Source organism: Crinia signifera, chromosome 19 (genome assembly GCF_055691185.1).
Source record: "Crinia signifera chromosome 19, ASM5569118v1, whole genome shotgun sequence".
Taxonomy (NCBI): domain Eukaryota; kingdom Metazoa; phylum Chordata; class Amphibia; order Anura; family Myobatrachidae; genus Crinia; species Crinia signifera.
In genome coordinates, this window is record NC_139226.1 from 73,470,227 (window position 1) to 73,487,052 (window position 16,826).

At 39.8% G+C, this 16,826-nt stretch overlaps 34 non-coding genes and 2 pseudogenes across 34 annotated transcripts; all 36 read left to right on the plus strand.

Annotated features, from left to right (window-relative positions):
- The first annotated feature begins 152 nt into the window (after positions 1–152).
- LOC146044413 (5S ribosomal RNA) lies at positions 153–271 on the plus strand. The gene has a single exon (XR_014464903.1). It is a non-coding gene; the product is annotated as a 5S ribosomal RNA (ribosomal RNA).
- A 345-nt stretch (positions 272–616) lies between these two features.
- Positions 617–735, plus strand: LOC146044845 (5S ribosomal RNA). Its single transcript, XR_014465281.1, has one exon. It is a non-coding gene; the product is annotated as a 5S ribosomal RNA (ribosomal RNA).
- Positions 736–1,080: 345 nt separating this feature from the next.
- On the plus strand, positions 1,081–1,199 carry LOC146044414 (5S ribosomal RNA). The gene has a single exon (XR_014464904.1). It is a non-coding gene; the product is annotated as a 5S ribosomal RNA (ribosomal RNA).
- Positions 1,200–1,544: 345 nt separating this feature from the next.
- LOC146043153 (5S ribosomal RNA) lies at positions 1,545–1,663 on the plus strand. Its single transcript, XR_014464146.1, has one exon. It is a non-coding gene; the product is annotated as a 5S ribosomal RNA (ribosomal RNA).
- A 346-nt stretch (positions 1,664–2,009) lies between these two features.
- Positions 2,010–2,128, plus strand: LOC146044416 (5S ribosomal RNA). The gene has a single exon (XR_014464905.1). It is a non-coding gene; the product is annotated as a 5S ribosomal RNA (ribosomal RNA).
- A 345-nt stretch (positions 2,129–2,473) lies between these two features.
- LOC146044199 (5S ribosomal RNA) lies at positions 2,474–2,592 on the plus strand (annotated as a pseudogene).
- Positions 2,593–2,937: 345 nt separating this feature from the next.
- On the plus strand, positions 2,938–3,056 carry LOC146044625 (5S ribosomal RNA). The gene has a single exon (XR_014465061.1). It is a non-coding gene; the product is annotated as a 5S ribosomal RNA (ribosomal RNA).
- A 345-nt stretch (positions 3,057–3,401) lies between these two features.
- LOC146044417 (5S ribosomal RNA) lies at positions 3,402–3,520 on the plus strand. The gene has a single exon (XR_014464906.1). It is a non-coding gene; the product is annotated as a 5S ribosomal RNA (ribosomal RNA).
- Positions 3,521–3,865: 345 nt separating this feature from the next.
- LOC146044418 (5S ribosomal RNA) lies at positions 3,866–3,984 on the plus strand. The gene has a single exon (XR_014464907.1). It is a non-coding gene; the product is annotated as a 5S ribosomal RNA (ribosomal RNA).
- Positions 3,985–4,329: 345 nt separating this feature from the next.
- On the plus strand, positions 4,330–4,448 carry LOC146044619 (5S ribosomal RNA). Its single transcript, XR_014465056.1, has one exon. It is a non-coding gene; the product is annotated as a 5S ribosomal RNA (ribosomal RNA).
- A 346-nt stretch (positions 4,449–4,794) lies between these two features.
- Positions 4,795–4,913, plus strand: LOC146044419 (5S ribosomal RNA). The gene has a single exon (XR_014464908.1). It is a non-coding gene; the product is annotated as a 5S ribosomal RNA (ribosomal RNA).
- A 345-nt stretch (positions 4,914–5,258) lies between these two features.
- Positions 5,259–5,377, plus strand: LOC146044626 (5S ribosomal RNA). Its single transcript, XR_014465062.1, has one exon. It is a non-coding gene; the product is annotated as a 5S ribosomal RNA (ribosomal RNA).
- Positions 5,378–5,722: 345 nt separating this feature from the next.
- LOC146044421 (5S ribosomal RNA) lies at positions 5,723–5,841 on the plus strand. Its single transcript, XR_014464911.1, has one exon. It is a non-coding gene; the product is annotated as a 5S ribosomal RNA (ribosomal RNA).
- Positions 5,842–6,186: 345 nt separating this feature from the next.
- Positions 6,187–6,305, plus strand: LOC146044422 (5S ribosomal RNA). Its single transcript, XR_014464912.1, has one exon. It is a non-coding gene; the product is annotated as a 5S ribosomal RNA (ribosomal RNA).
- Positions 6,306–6,650: 345 nt separating this feature from the next.
- Positions 6,651–6,769, plus strand: LOC146044620 (5S ribosomal RNA). The gene has a single exon (XR_014465057.1). It is a non-coding gene; the product is annotated as a 5S ribosomal RNA (ribosomal RNA).
- Positions 6,770–7,115: 346 nt separating this feature from the next.
- Positions 7,116–7,234, plus strand: LOC146044423 (5S ribosomal RNA). The gene has a single exon (XR_014464913.1). It is a non-coding gene; the product is annotated as a 5S ribosomal RNA (ribosomal RNA).
- A 345-nt stretch (positions 7,235–7,579) lies between these two features.
- LOC146043448 (5S ribosomal RNA) lies at positions 7,580–7,698 on the plus strand. Its single transcript, XR_014464440.1, has one exon. It is a non-coding gene; the product is annotated as a 5S ribosomal RNA (ribosomal RNA).
- A 345-nt stretch (positions 7,699–8,043) lies between these two features.
- On the plus strand, positions 8,044–8,162 carry LOC146044424 (5S ribosomal RNA). The gene has a single exon (XR_014464914.1). It is a non-coding gene; the product is annotated as a 5S ribosomal RNA (ribosomal RNA).
- A 345-nt stretch (positions 8,163–8,507) lies between these two features.
- LOC146044432 (5S ribosomal RNA) lies at positions 8,508–8,626 on the plus strand. The gene has a single exon (XR_014464917.1). It is a non-coding gene; the product is annotated as a 5S ribosomal RNA (ribosomal RNA).
- Positions 8,627–8,971: 345 nt separating this feature from the next.
- LOC146043928 (5S ribosomal RNA) lies at positions 8,972–9,090 on the plus strand (annotated as a pseudogene).
- A 345-nt stretch (positions 9,091–9,435) lies between these two features.
- Positions 9,436–9,554, plus strand: LOC146043253 (5S ribosomal RNA). The gene has a single exon (XR_014464247.1). It is a non-coding gene; the product is annotated as a 5S ribosomal RNA (ribosomal RNA).
- A 345-nt stretch (positions 9,555–9,899) lies between these two features.
- Positions 9,900–10,018, plus strand: LOC146044444 (5S ribosomal RNA). The gene has a single exon (XR_014464919.1). It is a non-coding gene; the product is annotated as a 5S ribosomal RNA (ribosomal RNA).
- A 345-nt stretch (positions 10,019–10,363) lies between these two features.
- LOC146044621 (5S ribosomal RNA) lies at positions 10,364–10,482 on the plus strand. Its single transcript, XR_014465058.1, has one exon. It is a non-coding gene; the product is annotated as a 5S ribosomal RNA (ribosomal RNA).
- A 346-nt stretch (positions 10,483–10,828) lies between these two features.
- On the plus strand, positions 10,829–10,947 carry LOC146044456 (5S ribosomal RNA). The gene has a single exon (XR_014464921.1). It is a non-coding gene; the product is annotated as a 5S ribosomal RNA (ribosomal RNA).
- Positions 10,948–11,292: 345 nt separating this feature from the next.
- LOC146043450 (5S ribosomal RNA) lies at positions 11,293–11,411 on the plus strand. The gene has a single exon (XR_014464442.1). It is a non-coding gene; the product is annotated as a 5S ribosomal RNA (ribosomal RNA).
- A 345-nt stretch (positions 11,412–11,756) lies between these two features.
- On the plus strand, positions 11,757–11,875 carry LOC146044468 (5S ribosomal RNA). The gene has a single exon (XR_014464923.1). It is a non-coding gene; the product is annotated as a 5S ribosomal RNA (ribosomal RNA).
- A 345-nt stretch (positions 11,876–12,220) lies between these two features.
- Positions 12,221–12,339, plus strand: LOC146043260 (5S ribosomal RNA). Its single transcript, XR_014464253.1, has one exon. It is a non-coding gene; the product is annotated as a 5S ribosomal RNA (ribosomal RNA).
- Positions 12,340–12,684: 345 nt separating this feature from the next.
- LOC146044861 (5S ribosomal RNA) lies at positions 12,685–12,803 on the plus strand. The gene has a single exon (XR_014465298.1). It is a non-coding gene; the product is annotated as a 5S ribosomal RNA (ribosomal RNA).
- Positions 12,804–13,148: 345 nt separating this feature from the next.
- On the plus strand, positions 13,149–13,267 carry LOC146044480 (5S ribosomal RNA). Its single transcript, XR_014464925.1, has one exon. It is a non-coding gene; the product is annotated as a 5S ribosomal RNA (ribosomal RNA).
- Positions 13,268–13,612: 345 nt separating this feature from the next.
- Positions 13,613–13,731, plus strand: LOC146043451 (5S ribosomal RNA). Its single transcript, XR_014464443.1, has one exon. It is a non-coding gene; the product is annotated as a 5S ribosomal RNA (ribosomal RNA).
- A 345-nt stretch (positions 13,732–14,076) lies between these two features.
- Positions 14,077–14,195, plus strand: LOC146044493 (5S ribosomal RNA). The gene has a single exon (XR_014464929.1). It is a non-coding gene; the product is annotated as a 5S ribosomal RNA (ribosomal RNA).
- Positions 14,196–14,540: 345 nt separating this feature from the next.
- Positions 14,541–14,659, plus strand: LOC146043261 (5S ribosomal RNA). The gene has a single exon (XR_014464254.1). It is a non-coding gene; the product is annotated as a 5S ribosomal RNA (ribosomal RNA).
- A 345-nt stretch (positions 14,660–15,004) lies between these two features.
- LOC146044862 (5S ribosomal RNA) lies at positions 15,005–15,123 on the plus strand. Its single transcript, XR_014465299.1, has one exon. It is a non-coding gene; the product is annotated as a 5S ribosomal RNA (ribosomal RNA).
- A 345-nt stretch (positions 15,124–15,468) lies between these two features.
- On the plus strand, positions 15,469–15,587 carry LOC146044506 (5S ribosomal RNA). The gene has a single exon (XR_014464942.1). It is a non-coding gene; the product is annotated as a 5S ribosomal RNA (ribosomal RNA).
- A 345-nt stretch (positions 15,588–15,932) lies between these two features.
- On the plus strand, positions 15,933–16,051 carry LOC146043332 (5S ribosomal RNA). Its single transcript, XR_014464326.1, has one exon. It is a non-coding gene; the product is annotated as a 5S ribosomal RNA (ribosomal RNA).
- Positions 16,052–16,396: 345 nt separating this feature from the next.
- LOC146044663 (5S ribosomal RNA) lies at positions 16,397–16,515 on the plus strand. The gene has a single exon (XR_014465100.1). It is a non-coding gene; the product is annotated as a 5S ribosomal RNA (ribosomal RNA).
- The last annotated feature ends 311 nt before the right edge of the window (positions 16,516–16,826 follow it).

A 16,826-nucleotide genomic window follows, 5' to 3' on the forward strand; every position in this document is an offset into this window, starting at 1 on the left:
TAATTTAAGACCCCCTGCTAATATCATGTCCTGTAGGTCTTTTTACATTACCAACACATGATTTTTTTCAGTAAGCCAATACAGTTAGGAAACTTTTGTATTAGCTTACCTGGTGATAGAAGTAGAAGAGGGCAAAAAAGTGCCTGTATCTCACCTACAGCCATACCACATTGGATAGGCCCAATCTCGTCTGATCTTGGAAGCTAAGCAGTGTTGGGCCTGGTTAGTACTTGGGTGGGAGACCACATGGGAACACCAGGTGCTGTAGGTTTTTTCACATTACTGGCAAATTGTTTTTATTCTCTAGCTATTTAAATTGGAAACTTTTTCTTTTTATTGCTAGCACTGACATTTGGAAGAGGTCAAACAGACACAATAGCAATCACCTAAAGACTTACCACACTGTTTAGGCCCAATTCCAACTGCTTTTGGCAGCTAAACAGTGTAGAGCCTCTTTAGTAGTTTAATTTAAGACCCCCTGCTAATATCATGTCCTGTAGGTCTTTTTACATTACCAACACATGATTTTTTGCAGTAAGCCAATACAGTTAGGAATCTTTTTTATTAGCTTACATGGTGATAGAAGTAGAAGAGAGCAAAAAAGTGCCTGTATCTAACCTACAGCCATACCACATTGGATAGGCCTAATCTCGTCTGATCTTGGAAGCTAAGCAGTGTTGGGCCTGGTTAGTACTTGGGTGGGAGACCACATGGGAACACCAGGTGCTGTAGGTTTTTTCACATTACTGGCAAATTGTTTTTATTCTCTAGCTATTTAAATTGGAAACTTTTTCTTTTTATTGCCAGTACAGACATTTGGAAGAGGTCAAACAGACACAATAGCCATCACCTAATGACTTACCACACTGTTTAGGCCCAATTCCAACTGCTTTTGGCAGCTAAACAGTGTTGAGCCTCTTTAGTAGTTTAATTTAAGACCCCCTGCTAATATCATGTCCTGTAGGTCTTTTTACATTACCAACACATGATTTTTTTCAGTAAGCCAATACACTTAGGAAACTTTTGTATTAGCTTACCTGGTGATAGAAGTAGAAGAGGGCAAAAAAGTGCCCGTATCTCACCTACAGCCATACCACATTGGATAGGCCCAATCTCGTCTGATCTTGGAAGCTAAGCAGTGTTGGGCCTGGTTAGTACTTGGGTGGGAGACCACATGGGAACACCAGGTGCTGTAGGTTTTTTCACATTACTGGCAAATTGTTTTTATTCTCTAGCTATTTAAATTGGAAACTTTTTCTTTTTATTGCCAGTACAGACATTTGGAAGAGGTCAAACAGACACAATAGCCATCACCTAAAGACTTACCACACTGTTTAGGCCCAATTCCAACTGCTTTTGGCAGCTAAACAGTGTTGAGCCTCTTTAGTAGTTTAATTTAAGACCCCCTGCTAATATCATGTCCTGTAGGTCTTTTTACATTACCAACACATGATTTTTTTCAGTAAGCCAATACAGTTAGGAAACTTTTGTATTAGCTTACCTGGTGATAGAAGTAGAAGAGGGCAAAAAAGTGCCTGTATCTCCCCTACAGCCATACCACATTGGATAGGCCCAATCTCGTCTGATCTTGGAAGCTAAGCAGTGTTGGGCCTGGTTAGTACTTGGGTGGGAGACCACATGGGAACACCAGGTGCTGTAGGTTTTTTCACATTACTGGCAAATTGTTTTTATTCTCTAGCTATTTAAATTGGAAAAAAATTCTTTTTATTGACAGCACTGACATTTGGAAGAGGTCAAACAGACACAATAGCCATCACCTAAAGACTTACCATACTGTTTAGGCCCAATTCCAACTGCATTTGGCAGCTAAACAGTGTTGAGCCTCTTTAGTAGTTTAATTTAAGACCCCCTGCTAATATCATGTCCTGTAGGTCTTTTTACATTACCAACACATGATTTTTTTTCAGTAAGCCAATACAGTTAGGAAACTTTTTTATTAGCTTACATGGTGATAGAAGTAGAAGAGGGCAAAAAAGTGCCTGTATCTCACCTACAGCCATACCACATTGGATAGGCCCAATCTCGTCTGATCTTGGAAGCTAAGCAGTGTTGGGCCTGGTTAGTACTTGGGTGGGAGACCACATGGGAACACCAGGTGCTGTAGGTTTTTTCACATTACTGGCCAATTGTTTTTATTCTCTAGCTATTTAAATTGGAAACTTTTTCTTTTTATTGCCAGTACAGACATTTGGAAGAGGTCAAACAGACACAATAGCCATCACCTAAAGACTTACCACACTGTTTATGCCCAATTCCAACTGCTTTTGGCAGCTAAACAGTGTTGAGCCTCTTTAGTAGTTTAATTAAAGACCCCCTGATAATATCATGTCCTGTAGGTCTTTTTACATTACCAACACATGATTTTTTTCAGTAAGCCAATACAGTTAGGAAACTTTTGTATTAGCTTACCTGGTGATAGAAGTAGAAGAGGGCAAAAAAGTGCCTGTATCTCACCTACAGCCATACCACATTGGATAGGCCCAATCTCGTCTGACCTTGGAAGCTAAGCAGTGTTTGGCCTGGTTAGTACTTGGGTGATAGACCACATGGGAACACCAGGTGCTGTAGGTTTTTTCACATTACTGGCAAATTGTTTTTATTCTCTAGCTATTTAAATTGGAAACTTTTTCTTTTTATTGCTAGCACTGACATTTGGAAGAGGTCAAACAGACACAATAGCAATCACCTAAAGACTTACCACACTGTTTAGGCCCAATTCCGACTGCTTTTGGCAGCTAAACAGTGTAGAGCCTCTTTAGTAGTTTAATTTAAGACCCCCTGCTAATATCATGTCCTGTAGGTCTTTTCACATTACCAACACATGATTTTTTGCAGTAAGCCAATACAGTTAGGAAACTTTTTTATTAGCTTACACGGTGATAGAAGTAGAAGAGAGCAAAAAAGTGCCTGTATCTAACCTACAGCCATACCACATTGGATAGGCCCAATCTCGTCTGATCTTGGAAGCTAAGCAGTGTTGGGCCTGGTTAGTACTTTGGTGGGAGACCACATGGGAACACCAGGTGCTGTAGGTTTTTTCACATTACTGGCAAATTGTTTTTATTCTCTAGCTATTTAAATTGGAAACTTTTTCTTTTTATTGCCAGTACAGACATTTGGAAGAGGTCAAACAGACACAATAGCCATCACCTAATGACTTACCACACTGTTTAGGCCCAATTCCAACTGCTTTTGGCAGCTAAACAGTGTTGAGCCTCTTTAGTAGTTTAATTTAAGACCCCCTGCTAATATCATGTCCTGTAGGTCTTTTTACATTACCAACACATGATTTTTTTCAGTAAGCCAGTACAGTTAGGAAACTTTTGTATTAGCCTACCTGGTGATAGAAGTAGAAGAGGGCAAAAAAGTTCCTGTATTTCACCTACAGCCATACCACATTGGATAGGCCCAATCTCGTCTGATCTTGGAAGCTAAGCAGTGTTGGGCCTGGTTAGTACTTGGGTGGGAGACCACATGGGAACACCAGGTGCTGTAGGTTTTTTCACATTACTGGCAAATTGTTTTTATTCTCTAGCTATTTAAATTGGAAACTTTTTCTTTTTATTGCCAGTACAGACATTTGGAAGAGGTCAAACAGACACAATAGCCATCACCTAAAGACTTACCACACTGTTTAGGCCCAATTCCAACTGCTTTTGGCAGCTAAACAGTGTTGAGCCTCTTTAGTAGTTTAATTTAAGACCCCCTGCTAATATCATGTCCTGTAGGTCTTTTTACATTACCAACACATGATTTTTTTCAGTAAGCCAATACAGTTAGGAAACTTTTGTATTAGCTTACATGGTGATAGAAGTAGAAGAGGGCAAAAAAGTGCCTGTATCTCACCTACAGCCATACCACATTGGATAGGCCCAATCTCGTCTGATCTTGGAAGCTAAGCAGTGTTGGGCCTGGTTAGTACTTGGGTGGGAGACCACATGGGAACACCAGGTGCTGTAGGTTTTTTCACATTACTGGCAAATTGTTTTTATTCTCTAGCTATTTAAATTGGAAAAAATTTCTTTTTATTGCCAGCACTGACATTTGGAAGAGGTCAAACAGACACAATAGCCATCACCTAAAGACTTACCATACTGTTTAGGCCCAATTCCAACTGCATTTGGCAGCTAAACAGTGTTGAGCCTCTTTAGTAGTTTAATTTAAGACCCCCTGCTAATAACATGTCCTGTAGGTCTTTTTACATTACCAACACATGATTTTTTTCAGTAAGCCAATACAGTTAGGAAACTTTTTTATTAGCTTACCTGGTGATAGAAGTAGAAGAGGGCAAAAAAGTGCCTGTATCTCACCTACAGCCATACCACATTGGATAGGCCCAATCTCGTCTGATCTTGGAAGCTAAGCAGTGTTGGGCCCGGTTAGTACTTGGGTGGGAGACCACATGGGAACACCAGGTGCTGTAGGTTTTTTCACATTACTGGCCAATTGTTTTTATTCTCTAGCTATTTAAATTGAAAACTTTTTTCTTTTTATTGCCAGTACAGACATTTGGAAGAGGTCAAACAGACACAATAGCCATCACCTAAAGACTTACCACACTGTTTATGCCCAATTCCAACTGCTTTTGGCAGCTAAACAGTGTTGAGCCTCTTTAGTAGTTTAATTTAAGACCCCCTGCTAATATCATGTCCTGTAGGTCTTTTTACATTACCAACACATGATTTTTTTCAGTAAGCCAATACAGTTAGGAAACTTTTGTATTAGCTTACCTGGTGATAGAAGTAGAAGAGGGCAAAAAAGTGCCTGTATCTCACCTACAGCCATACCACATTGGATAGGCCCAATCTCGTCTGATCTTGGAAGCTAAGCAGTGTTGGGCCTGGTTAGTACTTGGGTGGGAGACCACATGGGAACACCAGGTGCTGTAGGTTTTTTCACATTACTGGCAAATTGTTTTTATTCTCTAGCTATTTAAATTGGAAACTTTTTCTTTTTATTGCTAGCACTGACATTTGGAAGAGGTCAAACAGACACAATAGCAATCACCTAAAGACTTACCACACTGTTTAGGCCCAATTCCAACTGCTTTTGGCAGCTAAACAGTGTAGAGCCTCTTTAGTAGTTTAATTTAAGACCCCCTGCTAATATCATGTCCTGTAGGTCTTTTTACATTACCAACACATGATTTTTTGCAGTAAGCCAATACAGTTAGGAAACTTTTTTATTAGCTTACACGGTGATAGAAGTAGAAGAGAGCAAAAAAGTGCCTGTATCTAACCTACAGCCATACCACATTGGATAGGCCCAATCTCGTCTGATCTTGGAAGCTAAGCAGTGTTGGGCCTGGTTAGTACTTTGGTGGGAGACCACATGGGAACACCAGGTGCTGTAGGTTTTTTCACATTACTGGCAAATTGTTTTTATTCTCTAGCTATTTAAATTGGAAACTTTTTCTTTTTATTGCCAGTACAGACATTTGGAAGAGGTCAAACAGACATAATAGCCATCACCTAATGACTTACCACACTGTTTAGGCCCAATTCCAACTGCTTTTGGCAGCTAAACAGTGTTGAGCCTCTTTAGTAGTTTAATTTAAGACCCCCTGCTAATATCATGTCCTGTAGGTCTTTTTACATTACCAACACATGATTTTTTTCAGTAAGCCAATACAGTTAGGAAACTTTTGTATTAGCCTACCTGGTGATAGAAGTAGAAGAGGGCAAAAAAGTGCCTGTATTTCACCTACAGCCATACCACATTGGATAGGCCCAATCTCGTCTGATCTTGGAAGCTAAGCAGTGTTGGGCCTGGTTAGTACTTGGGTGGGAGACCACATGGGAACACCAGGTGCTGTAGGTTTTTTCACATTACTGGCAAATTGTTTTTATTCTCTAGCTATTTAAATTGGAAACTTTTTCTTTTTATTGCCAGTACAGACATTTGGAAGAGGTCAAACAGACACAATAGCCATCACCTAAAGACTTACCACACTGTTTAGGCCCAATTCCAACTGCTTTTGGCAGCTAAACAGTGTTGAGCCTCTTTAGTAGTTTAATTTAAGACCCCCTGCTAATATCATGTCCTGTAGGTCTTTTTACATTACCAACACATGATTTTTTTCAGTAAGCCAATACAGTTAGGAAACTTTTGTATTAGCTTACCTGGTGATAGAAGTAGAAGAGGGCAAAAAAGTGCCTGTATCTCACCTACAGCCATACCACATTGGATAGGCCCAATCTCGTCTGATCTTGGAAGCTAAGCAGTGTTGGGCCTGGTTAGTACTTGGGTGGGAGACCACATGGGAACACCAGGTGCTGTAGGTTTTTTCACATTACTGGCAAATTGTTTTTATTCTCTAGCTATTTAAATTGGAAAAAAATTATTTTTATTGCCAGCACTGACATTTGGAAGAGGTCAAACAGACACAATAGCCATCACCTAAAGACTTACCATACTGTTTAGGCCCAATTCCAACTGCATTTGGCAGCTAAACAGTGTTGAGCCTCTTTAGTAGTTTAATTTAAGACCCCCTGCTAATAACTTGTCCTGTAGGTCTTTTTACATTACCAACACATGATTTTTTTCAGTAAGCCAATACAGTTAGGAAACTTTTTTATTAGCTTACCTGGTGATAGAAGTAGAAGAGGGCAAAAAAGTGCCTGTATCTCACCTACAGCCATACCACATTGGATAGGCCCAATCTCGTCTGATCTTGGAAGCTAAGCAGTGTTGGGCCCGGTTAGTACTTGGGTGGGAGACCACATGGGAACACCAGGTGCTGTAGGTTTTTTCACATTACTGGCCAATTGTTTTTATTCTCTAGCTATTTAAATTGAAAACTTTTTTCTTTTTATTGCCAGTACAGACATTTGGAAGAGGTCAAACAGACACAATAGCCATCACCTAAAGACTTACCACACTGTTTATGCCCAATTCCAACTGCTTTTGGCAGCTAAACAGTGTTGAGCCTCTTTAGTAGTTTAATTTAAGACCCCCTGCTAATATCATGTCCTGTAGGTCTTTTTACATTACCAACACATGATTTTTTTCAGTAAGCCAATACAGTTAGGAAACTTTTGTATTAGCTTACCTGGTGATAGAAGTAGAAGAGGGCAAAAAAGTGCCTGTATCTCACCTACAGCCATACCACATTGGATAGGCCCAATCTCGTCTGATCTTGGAAGCTAAGCAGTGTTGGGCCTGGTTAGTACTTGGGTGGGAGACCACATGGGAACACCAGGTGCTGTAGGTTTTTTCACATTACTGGCAAATTGTTTTTATTCTCTAGCTATTTAAATTGGAAACTTTTTCTTTTTATTGCTAGCACTGACATTTGGAAGAGGTCAAACAGACACAATAGCAATCACCTAAAGACTTACCACACTGTTTAGGCCCAATTCCAACTGCTTTTGGCAGCTAAACAGTGTAGAGCCTCTTTAGTAGTTTAATTTAAGACCCCCTGCTAATATCATGTCCTGTAGGTCTTTTTACATTACCAACACATGATTTTTTGCAGTAAGCCAATACAGTTAGGAATCTTTTTTATTAGCTTACATGGTGATAGAAGTAGAAGAGAGCAAAAAAGTGCCTGTATCTAACCTACAGCCATACCACATTGGATAGGCCTAATCTCGTCTGATCTTGGAAGCTAAGCAGTGTTGGGCCTGGTTAGTACTTGGGTGGGAGACCACATGGGAACACCAGGTGCTGTAGATTTTTTCACATTACTGGCAAATTGTTTTTATTCTCTAGCTATTTAAATTGGAAACTTTTTCTTTTTATTGCCAGTACAGACATTTGGAAGAGGTCAAACAGACACAATAGCCATCACCTAATGACTTACCACACTGTTTAGGCCCAATTCCAACTGCTTTTGGCAGCTAAACAGTGTTGAGCCTCTTTAGTAGTTTAATTTAAGACCCCCTGCTAATATCATGTCCTGTAGGTCTTTTTACATTACCAACACATGATTTTTTTCAGTAAGCCAATACACTTAGGAAACTTTTGTATTAGCTTACCTGGTGATAGAAGTAGAAGAGGGCAAAAAAGTGCCTGTATCTCACCTACAGCCATACCACATTGGATAGGCCCAATCTCGTCTGATCTTGGAAGCTAAGCAGTGTTGGGCCTGGTTAGTACTTGGGTGGGAGACCACATGGGAACACCAGGTGCTGTAGGTTTTTTCACATTACTGGCAAATTGTTTTTATTCTCTAGCTATTTAAATTGGAAAAAAATTCTTTTTATTGCCAGCACTGACATTTGGAAGAGGTCAAACAGACACAATAGCCATCACCTAAAGACTTACCATACTGTTTAGGCCCAATTCCAACTGCATTTGGCAGCTAAACAGTGTTGAGCCTCTTTAGTAGTTTAATTTAAGACCCCCTGCTAATAACATGTCCTGTAGGTCTTTTTACATTACCAACACATGATTTTTTTCAGTAAGCCAATACAGTTAGGAAACTTTTTTATTAGCTTACCTGGTGATAGAAGTAGAAGAGGGCAAAAAAGTGCCTGTATCTCACCTACAGCCATACCACATTGGATAGGCCCAATCTCGTCTGATCTTGGAAGCTAAGCAGTGTTGGGCCTGGTTAGTACTTGGGTGGGAGACCACATGGGAACACCAGGTGCTGTAGGTTTTTTCACATTACTGGCAAATTGTTTTTATTCTCTAGCTATTTAAATTGGAAACGTTTACTTTTTATTGCCAGTACAGACATTTGGAAGAAGTCAAACAGACACAATAGCCATCACCTAAAGACTTACCACACTGTTTAGGACCAATTCCAACTGCTTTTGGCAGCTAAACAGTGTTGAGCCTCTTTAGTAGTTTAATTTAAGACCCCCTGCTAATATCATGTCCTGTAGGTCTTTTTACATTACCAACACAGAATTTTTTTCAGTAAGCCAATACAGATAGGAAACTTTTTTATTAGCTTACCTGGTGATAGAAGTAGAAGAGGGCAAAAAAGTGCCTGTATCTCACCTACAGCCATACCACATTGGATAGGCCCAATCTTGTCTGATCTTGGAAGCTAAGCAGTGTTGGGCCTGGTTAGTACTTGGGTGTGAGACCACATGGGAACACCAGGTGCTGTAGGTTTTTTCACATTACTGGCAAATTGTTTTTATTCTCTAGCTATTTAAATTGGAAACTTTTTCTTTTTATTGCCAGTACAGACATTTGGAAGAGGTCAAACAGACACAATAGCCATCAACTAATGACTTACCACACTGTTTAGGCCCAATTCCAACTGCTTTTGGCAGCTAAACAGTGTTGAGCCTCTTTAGTAGTTTAATTTAAGACCCCCTGCTAATATCATGTCCTGTAGGTCTTTTTACATTACCAACACATGATTTTTTTCAGTAAGCCAATACAGTTAGGAAACTTTTGTATTAGCCTACCTGGTGATAGAAGTAGAAGAGGGCAAAAAAGTGCCTGTATTTCACCTACAGCCATACCACATTGGATAGGCCCAATCTCGTCTGATCTTGGAAACTAAGCAGTGTTGGGCCTGGTTAGTACTTGGGTGGGAGACCACATGGGAACACCAGGTGCTGTAGGTTTTTTCACATTACTGGCAAATTGTTTTTATTCTCTAGCTATTTAAATTGGAAACTTTTTCTTTTTATTGCCAGTACAGACATTTGGAAGAGGTCAAACAGACACAATAGCCATCACCTAAAGACTTACCACACTGTTTAGGCCCAATTCCAACTGCTTTTGGCAGCTAAACAGTGTTGAGCCTCTTTAGTAGTTTAATTTAAGACCCCCTGCTAATATCATGTCCTGTAGGTCTTTTTACATTACCAACACATGATTTTTTTCAGTAAGCCAATACAGTTAGGAAACTTTTGTATTAGCTTACCTGGTGATAGAAGTAGAAGAGGGCAAAAAAGTGCCTGTATCTCACCTACAGCCATACCACATTGGATAGGCCCAATCTCGTCTGATCTTGGAAGCTAAGCAGTGTTGGGCCTGGTTAGTACTTGGGTGGGAGACCACATGGGAACACCAGGTGCTGTAGGTTTTTTCACATTACTGGCAAATTGTTTTTATTCTCTAGCTATTTAAATTGGAAAAAATTTATTTTTATTGCCAGCACTGACATTTGGAAGAGGTCAAACAGACACAATAGCCATCACCTAAAGACTTACCATACTGTTTAGGCCCAATTCCAACTGCATTTGGCAGCTAAACAGTGTTGAGCCTCTTTAGTAGTTTAATTTAAGACCCCCTGCTAATAACTTGTCCTGTAGGTCTTTTTACATTACCAACACATGATTTTTTTCAGTAAGCCAATACAGTTAGGAAACTTTTTTATTAGCTTACCTGGTGATAGAAGTAGAAGAGGGCAAAAAAGTGCCTGTATCTCACCTACAGCCATACCACATTGGATAGGCCCAATCTCGTCTGATCTTGGAAGCTAAGCAGTGTTGGGCCCGGTTAGTACTTGGGTGGGAGACCACATGGGAACACCAGGTGCTGTAGGTTTTTTCACATTACTGGCCAATTGTTTTTATTCTCTAGCTATTTAAATTGAAAACTTTTTTCTTTTTATTGCCAGTACAGACATTTGGAAGAGGTCAAACAGACACAATAGCCATCACCTAAAGACTTACCACACTGTTTATGCCCAATTCCAACTGCTTTTGGCAGCTAAACAGTGTTGAGCCTCTTTAGTAGTTTAATTTAAGACCCCCTGCTAATATCATGTCCTGTAGGTCTTTTTACATTACCAACACATGATTTTTTTCAGTAAGCCAATACAGTTAGGAAACTTTTGTATTAGCTTACCTGGTGATAGAAGTAGAAGAGGGCAAAAAAGTGCCTGTATCTCACCTACAGCCATACCACATTGGATAGGCCCAATCTCGTCTGATCTTGGAAGCTAAGCAGTGTTGGGCCTGGTTAGTACTTGGGTGGGAGACCACATGGGAACACCAGGTGCTGTAGGTTTTTTCACATTACTGGCAAATTGTTTTTATTCTCTAGCTATTTAAATTGGAAACTTTTTCTTTTTATTGCTAGCACTGACATTTGGAAGAGGTCAAACAGACACAATAGCAATCACCTAAAGACTTACCACACTGTTTAGGCCCAATTCCAACTGCTTTTGGCAGCTAAACAGTGTAGAGCCTCTTTAGTAGTTTAATTTAAGACCCCCTGCTAATATCATGTCCTGTAGGTCTTTTTACATTACCAACACATGATTTTTTGCAGTAAGCCAATACAGTTAGGAATCTTTTTTATTAGCTTACATGGTGATAGAAGTAGAAGAGAGCAAAAAAGTGCCTGTATCTAACCTACAGCCATACCACATTGGATAGGCCTAATCTCGTCTGATCTTGGAAGCTAAGCAGTGTTGGGCCTGGTTAGTACTTGGGTGGGAGACCACATGGGAACACCAGGTGCTGTAGATTTTTTCACATTACTGGCAAATTGTTTTTATTCTCTAGCTATTTAAATTGGAAACTTTTTCTTTTTATTGCCAGCACTGACATTTGGAAGAGGTCAAACAGACACAATAGCCATCACCTAAAGACTTACCATACTGTTTAGGCCCAATTCCAACTGCATTTGGCAGCTAAACAGTGTTGAGCCTCTTTAGTAGTTTCATTTAAGACCCCCTGCTAATAACATGTCCTGTAGGTCTTTTTACATTACCAACACATGATTTTTTTCAGTAAGCCAATACAGTTAGGAAACTTTTTTATTAGCTTACCTGGTGATAGAAGTAGAAGAGGGCAAAAAAGTGCCTGTATCTCACCTACAGCCATACCACATTGGATAGGCCCAATCTCGTCTGATCTTGGAAGCTAAGCAGTGTTGGGCCTGGTTAGTACTTGGGTGGGAGACCACATGGGAACACCAGGTGCTGTAGGTTTTTTCACATTACTGGCAAATTGTTTTTATTCTCTAGCTATTTAAATTGGAAACGTTTACTTTTTATTGCCAGTACAGACATTTGGAAGAAGTCAAACAGACACAATAGCCATCACCTAAAGACTTACCACACTGTTTAGGACCAATTCCAACTGCTTTTGGCAGCTAAACAGTGTTGAGCCTCTTTAGTAGTTTAATTTAAGACCCCCTGCTAATATCATGTCCTGTAGGTCTTTTTACATTACCAACACAGAATTTTTTTCAGTAAGCCAATACAGTTAGGAAACTTTTTTATTAGCTTACCTGGTGATAGAAGTAGAAGAGGGCAAAAAAGTGCCTGTATCTCACCTACAGCCATACCACATTGGATAGGCCCAATCTTGTCTGATCTTGGAAGCTAAGCAGTGTTGGGCCTGGTTAGTACTTGGGTGGGAGACCACATGGGAACACCAGGTGCTGTAGGTTTTTTCACATTACTGGCAAATTGTTTTTATTCTCTAGCTATTTAAATTGGAAACTTTTTCTTTTTATTGCCAGTACAGACATTTGGAAGAGGTCAAAAAGACACAATTGCCATCACCTAAAGACTTACCACACTGTTTAGGCCCAATTCCAACTGCTTTTGGCAGCTAAACAGTCTTGAGCCTCTTTAGTAGTTTAATTTAAGACCCCCTGCTAATATCATGTCCTGTAGGTCTTTTTACATTACCAACACATGATTTTTTGCAGTAAGCCAATACAGTTAGGAAACTTTTTTATTAGCTTACATGGTGATAGAAGTAGAAGAGAGCAAAAAAGTGCCTGTATGTAACCTACAGCCATACCACATTGGATAGGCCCAATCTCGTCTGATCTTGGAAGCTAAGCAGTGTTGGGCCTGGTTAGTACTTGTGTGGGAGACCACATGGGAACACCAGGTGCTGTAGGTTTTTTCACATTACTGGCAAATTGTTTTTATTCTCTAGCTATTTAAATTGGAAACTTTTTCTTTTTATTGCCAGCACTGACATTTGGAAGAGGTCAAACAGACACAATAGCCATCACCTAAAGACTTACCACACTGTTTAGGCCCAATTCCAACTGCTTTTGGCAGCTAAACAGTGTTGAGCCTCTTTAGTAGTTTAATTTAAGACCCCCTGCTAATATCATGTCCTGTAGGTCTTTTTACATTACCAACACATGATTTTTTGCAGTAAGCCAATACAGTTAGGAAACTTTTTTATTAGCTTACATGGTGATAGAAGTAGAAGAGAGCAAAAAAGTGCCTGTATGTAACCTACAGCCATACCACATTGGATAGGCCCAATCTCGTCTGATCTTGGAAGCTAAGCAGTGTTGGGCCTGGTTAGTACTTGGGTGGGAGACCACATGGGAACACCAGGTGCTGTAGGTTTTTTCACATTACTGGCAAATTGTTTTTATTCTCTAGCTATTTAAATTGGAAACTTTTTCTTTTTATTGCTAGCACTGACATTTGGAAGAGGTCAAACAGACACAATAGCAATCACCTAAAGACTTACCACACTGTTTAGGCCCAATTCCAACTGCTTTTGGCAGCTAAACAGTGTAGAGCCTCTTTAGTAGTTTAATTTAAGACCCCCTGCTAATATCATGTCCTGTAGGTCTTTTTACATTACCAACACATGATTTTTTGCAGTAAGCCAATACAGTTAGGAATCTTTTTTATTAGCTTACATGGTGATAGAAGTAGAAGAGAGCAAAAAAGTGCCTGTATCTAACCTACAGCCATACCACATTGGATAGGCCTAATCTCGTCTGATCTTGGAAGCTAAGCAGTGTTGGGCCTGGTTAGTACTTGGGTGGGAGACCACATGGGAACACCAGGTGCTGTAGATTTTTTCACATTACTGGCAAATTGTTTTTATTCTCTAGCTATTTAAATTGGAAACTTTTTCTTTTTATTGCCAGCACTGACATTTGGAAGAGGTCAAACAGACACAATAGCCATCACCTAAAGACTTACCATACTGTTTAGGCCCAATTCCAACTGCATTTGGCAGCTAAACAGTGTTGAGCCTCTTTAGTAGTTTCATTTAAGACCCCCTGCTAATAACATGTCCTGTAGGTCTTTTTACATTACCAACACATGATTTTTTTCAGTAAGCCAATACAGTTAGGAAACTTTTTTATTAGCTTACCTGGTGATAGAAGTAGAAGAGGGCAAAAAAGTGCCTGTATCTCACCTACAGCCATACCACATTGGATAGGCCCAATCTCGTCTGATCTTGGAAGCTAAGCAGTGTTGGGCCTGGTTAGTACTTGGGTGGGAGACCACATGGGAACACCAGGTGCTGTAGGTTTTTTCACATTACTGGCAAATTGTTTTTATTCTCTAGCTATTTAAATTGGAAACGTTTACTTTTTATTGCCAGTACAGACATTTGGAAGAAGTCAAACAGACACAATAGCCATCACCTAAAGACTTACCACACTGTTTAGGACCAATTCCAACTGCTTTTGGCAGCTAAACAGTGTTGAGCCTCTTTAGTAGTTTAATTTAAGACCCCCTGCTAATATCATGTCCTGTAGGTCTTTTTACATTACCAACACAGAATTTTTTTCAGTAAGCCAATACAGTTAGGAAACTTTTTTATTAGCTTACCTGGTGATAGAAGTAGAAGAGGGCAAAAAAGTGCCTGTATCTCACCTACAGCCATACCACATTGGATAGGCCCAATCTTGTCTGATCTTGGAAGCTAAGCAGTGTTGGGCCTGGTTAGTACTTGGGTGGGAGACCACATGGGAACACCAGGTGCTGTAGGTTTTTTCACATTACTGGCAAATTGTTTTTATTCTCTAGCTATTTAAATTGGAAACTTTTTCTTTTTATTGCCAGTACAGACATTTGGAAGAGGTCAAAAAGACACAATTGCCATCACCTAAAGACTTACCACACTGTTTAGGCCCAATTCCAACTGCTTTTGGCAGCTAAACAGTCTTGAGCCTCTTTAGTAGTTTAATTTAAGACCCCCTGCTAATATCATGTCCTGTAGGTCTTTTTACATTACCAACACATGATTTTTTGCAGTAAGCCAATACAGTTAGGAAACTTTTTTATTAGCTTACATGGTGATAGAAGTAGAAGAGAGCAAAAAAGTGCCTGTATGTAACCTACAGCCATACCACATTGGATAGGCCCAATCTCGTCTGATCTTGGAAGCTAAGCAGTGTTGGGCCTGGTTAGTACTTGTGTGGGAGACCACATGGGAACACCAGGTGCTGTAGGTTTTTTCACATTACTGGCAAATTGTTTTTATTCTCTAGCTATTTAAATTGGAAACTTTTTCTTTTTATTGCCAGCACTGACATTTGGAAGAGGTCAAACAGACACAATAGCCATCACCTAAAGACTTACCACACTGTTTAGGCCCAATTCCAACTGCTTTTGGCAGCTAAACAGTGTTGAGCCTCTTTAGTAGTTTAATTTAAGACCCCCTGCTAATATCATGTCCTGTAGGTCTTTTTACATTACCAACACATGATTTTTTGCAGTAAGCCAATACAGTTAGGAAACTTTTTTATTAGCTTACATGGTGATAGAAGTAGAAGAGAGCAAAAAAGTGCCTGTATGTAACCTACAGCCATACCACATTGGATAGGCCCAATCTCGTCTGATCTTGGAAGCTAAGCAGTGTTGGGCCTGGTTAGTACTTGGGTGGGAGACCACATGGGAACACCAGGTGCTGTAGGTTTTTTCACATTACTGGCAAATTGTTTTTATTCTCTAGCTATTTAAATTGGAAACTTTTTCTTTTTATTGCCAGCACTGACATTTGGAAGAGGTCAAACAGACACAATAGCCATCACCTAAAGACTTACCACACTGTTTAGGCCCAATTCCAACTGCTTTTGGCAGCTAAACAGTGTTGAGCCTCTTTAGTAGTTTAATTTAAGACCTCCTGCTAATATCATGTCCTGTAGGTCTTTTTACATTACCAACACATGATTTTTTGCAGTAAGCCAATACAGTTAGGAAACTTTTTTATTAGCTTACATGGTGATAGAAGTAGAAGAGAGCAAAAAAGTGCCTGTATCTAACCTACAGCCATACCACATTGGATAGGCCCAATCTCGTCTGATCTTGGAATCTAAGCAGTGTTGGGCCTGGTTAGTACTTGGGTGGGAGACCACATGGGAACACCAGGTGCTGTAGGTTTTTTCACATTACTGGCAAATTGTTTTTATTCTCTAGCTATTTAAATTGGAAACGTTTACTTTTTATTGCCAGTACAGACATTTGGAAGAAGTCAAACAGACACAATAGCCATCACCTAAAGACTTACCACACTGTTTAGGCCCAATTCCAACTGCTTTTGGCAGCTAAACAGTGTTGATCCTCTTTAGTAGTTTAATTTAAGACCCCCTGCTAATATCATGTCCTGTAGGTCTTTTTACATTACCAACACATGATTTTTTTCAGTAAGCCAATACAGTTAGGAAACTTTTGTATTAGCTTACCTGGTGATAGAAGTAGAAGAGGGCAAAAAAGTGCCTGTATCTCACCTACAGCCATACCACATTGGATAGGCCCGATCTCGTCTGATCTTGGAAGCTAAGCAGTGTTGGGCCTGGTTAGTACTTGGGTGGGAGACCACATGGGAACACCAGGTGCTGTAGGTTTTTTCACATTACTGGCAAATTGTTTTTATTCTCTAGCTATTTAAATTGGAAAAAAATTCTTTTTATTGCCAGCACTGACATTTGGAAGAGGTCAAACAGACACAATAGCCATCACCTAAAGACTTACCATACTGTTTAGGCCCAATTCCAACTGCATTTGGCAGCTAAACAGTGTAGAGCCTCTTTAGTAGTTTAATTTAAGACCCCCTGCTAATATCATGTCCTGTAGGTCTTTTTACATTACCAACACATGATTTTTTTCAGTAAGCCAATACAGTTAGGAAACTTTTTTATTAGCTTACATGGTGATA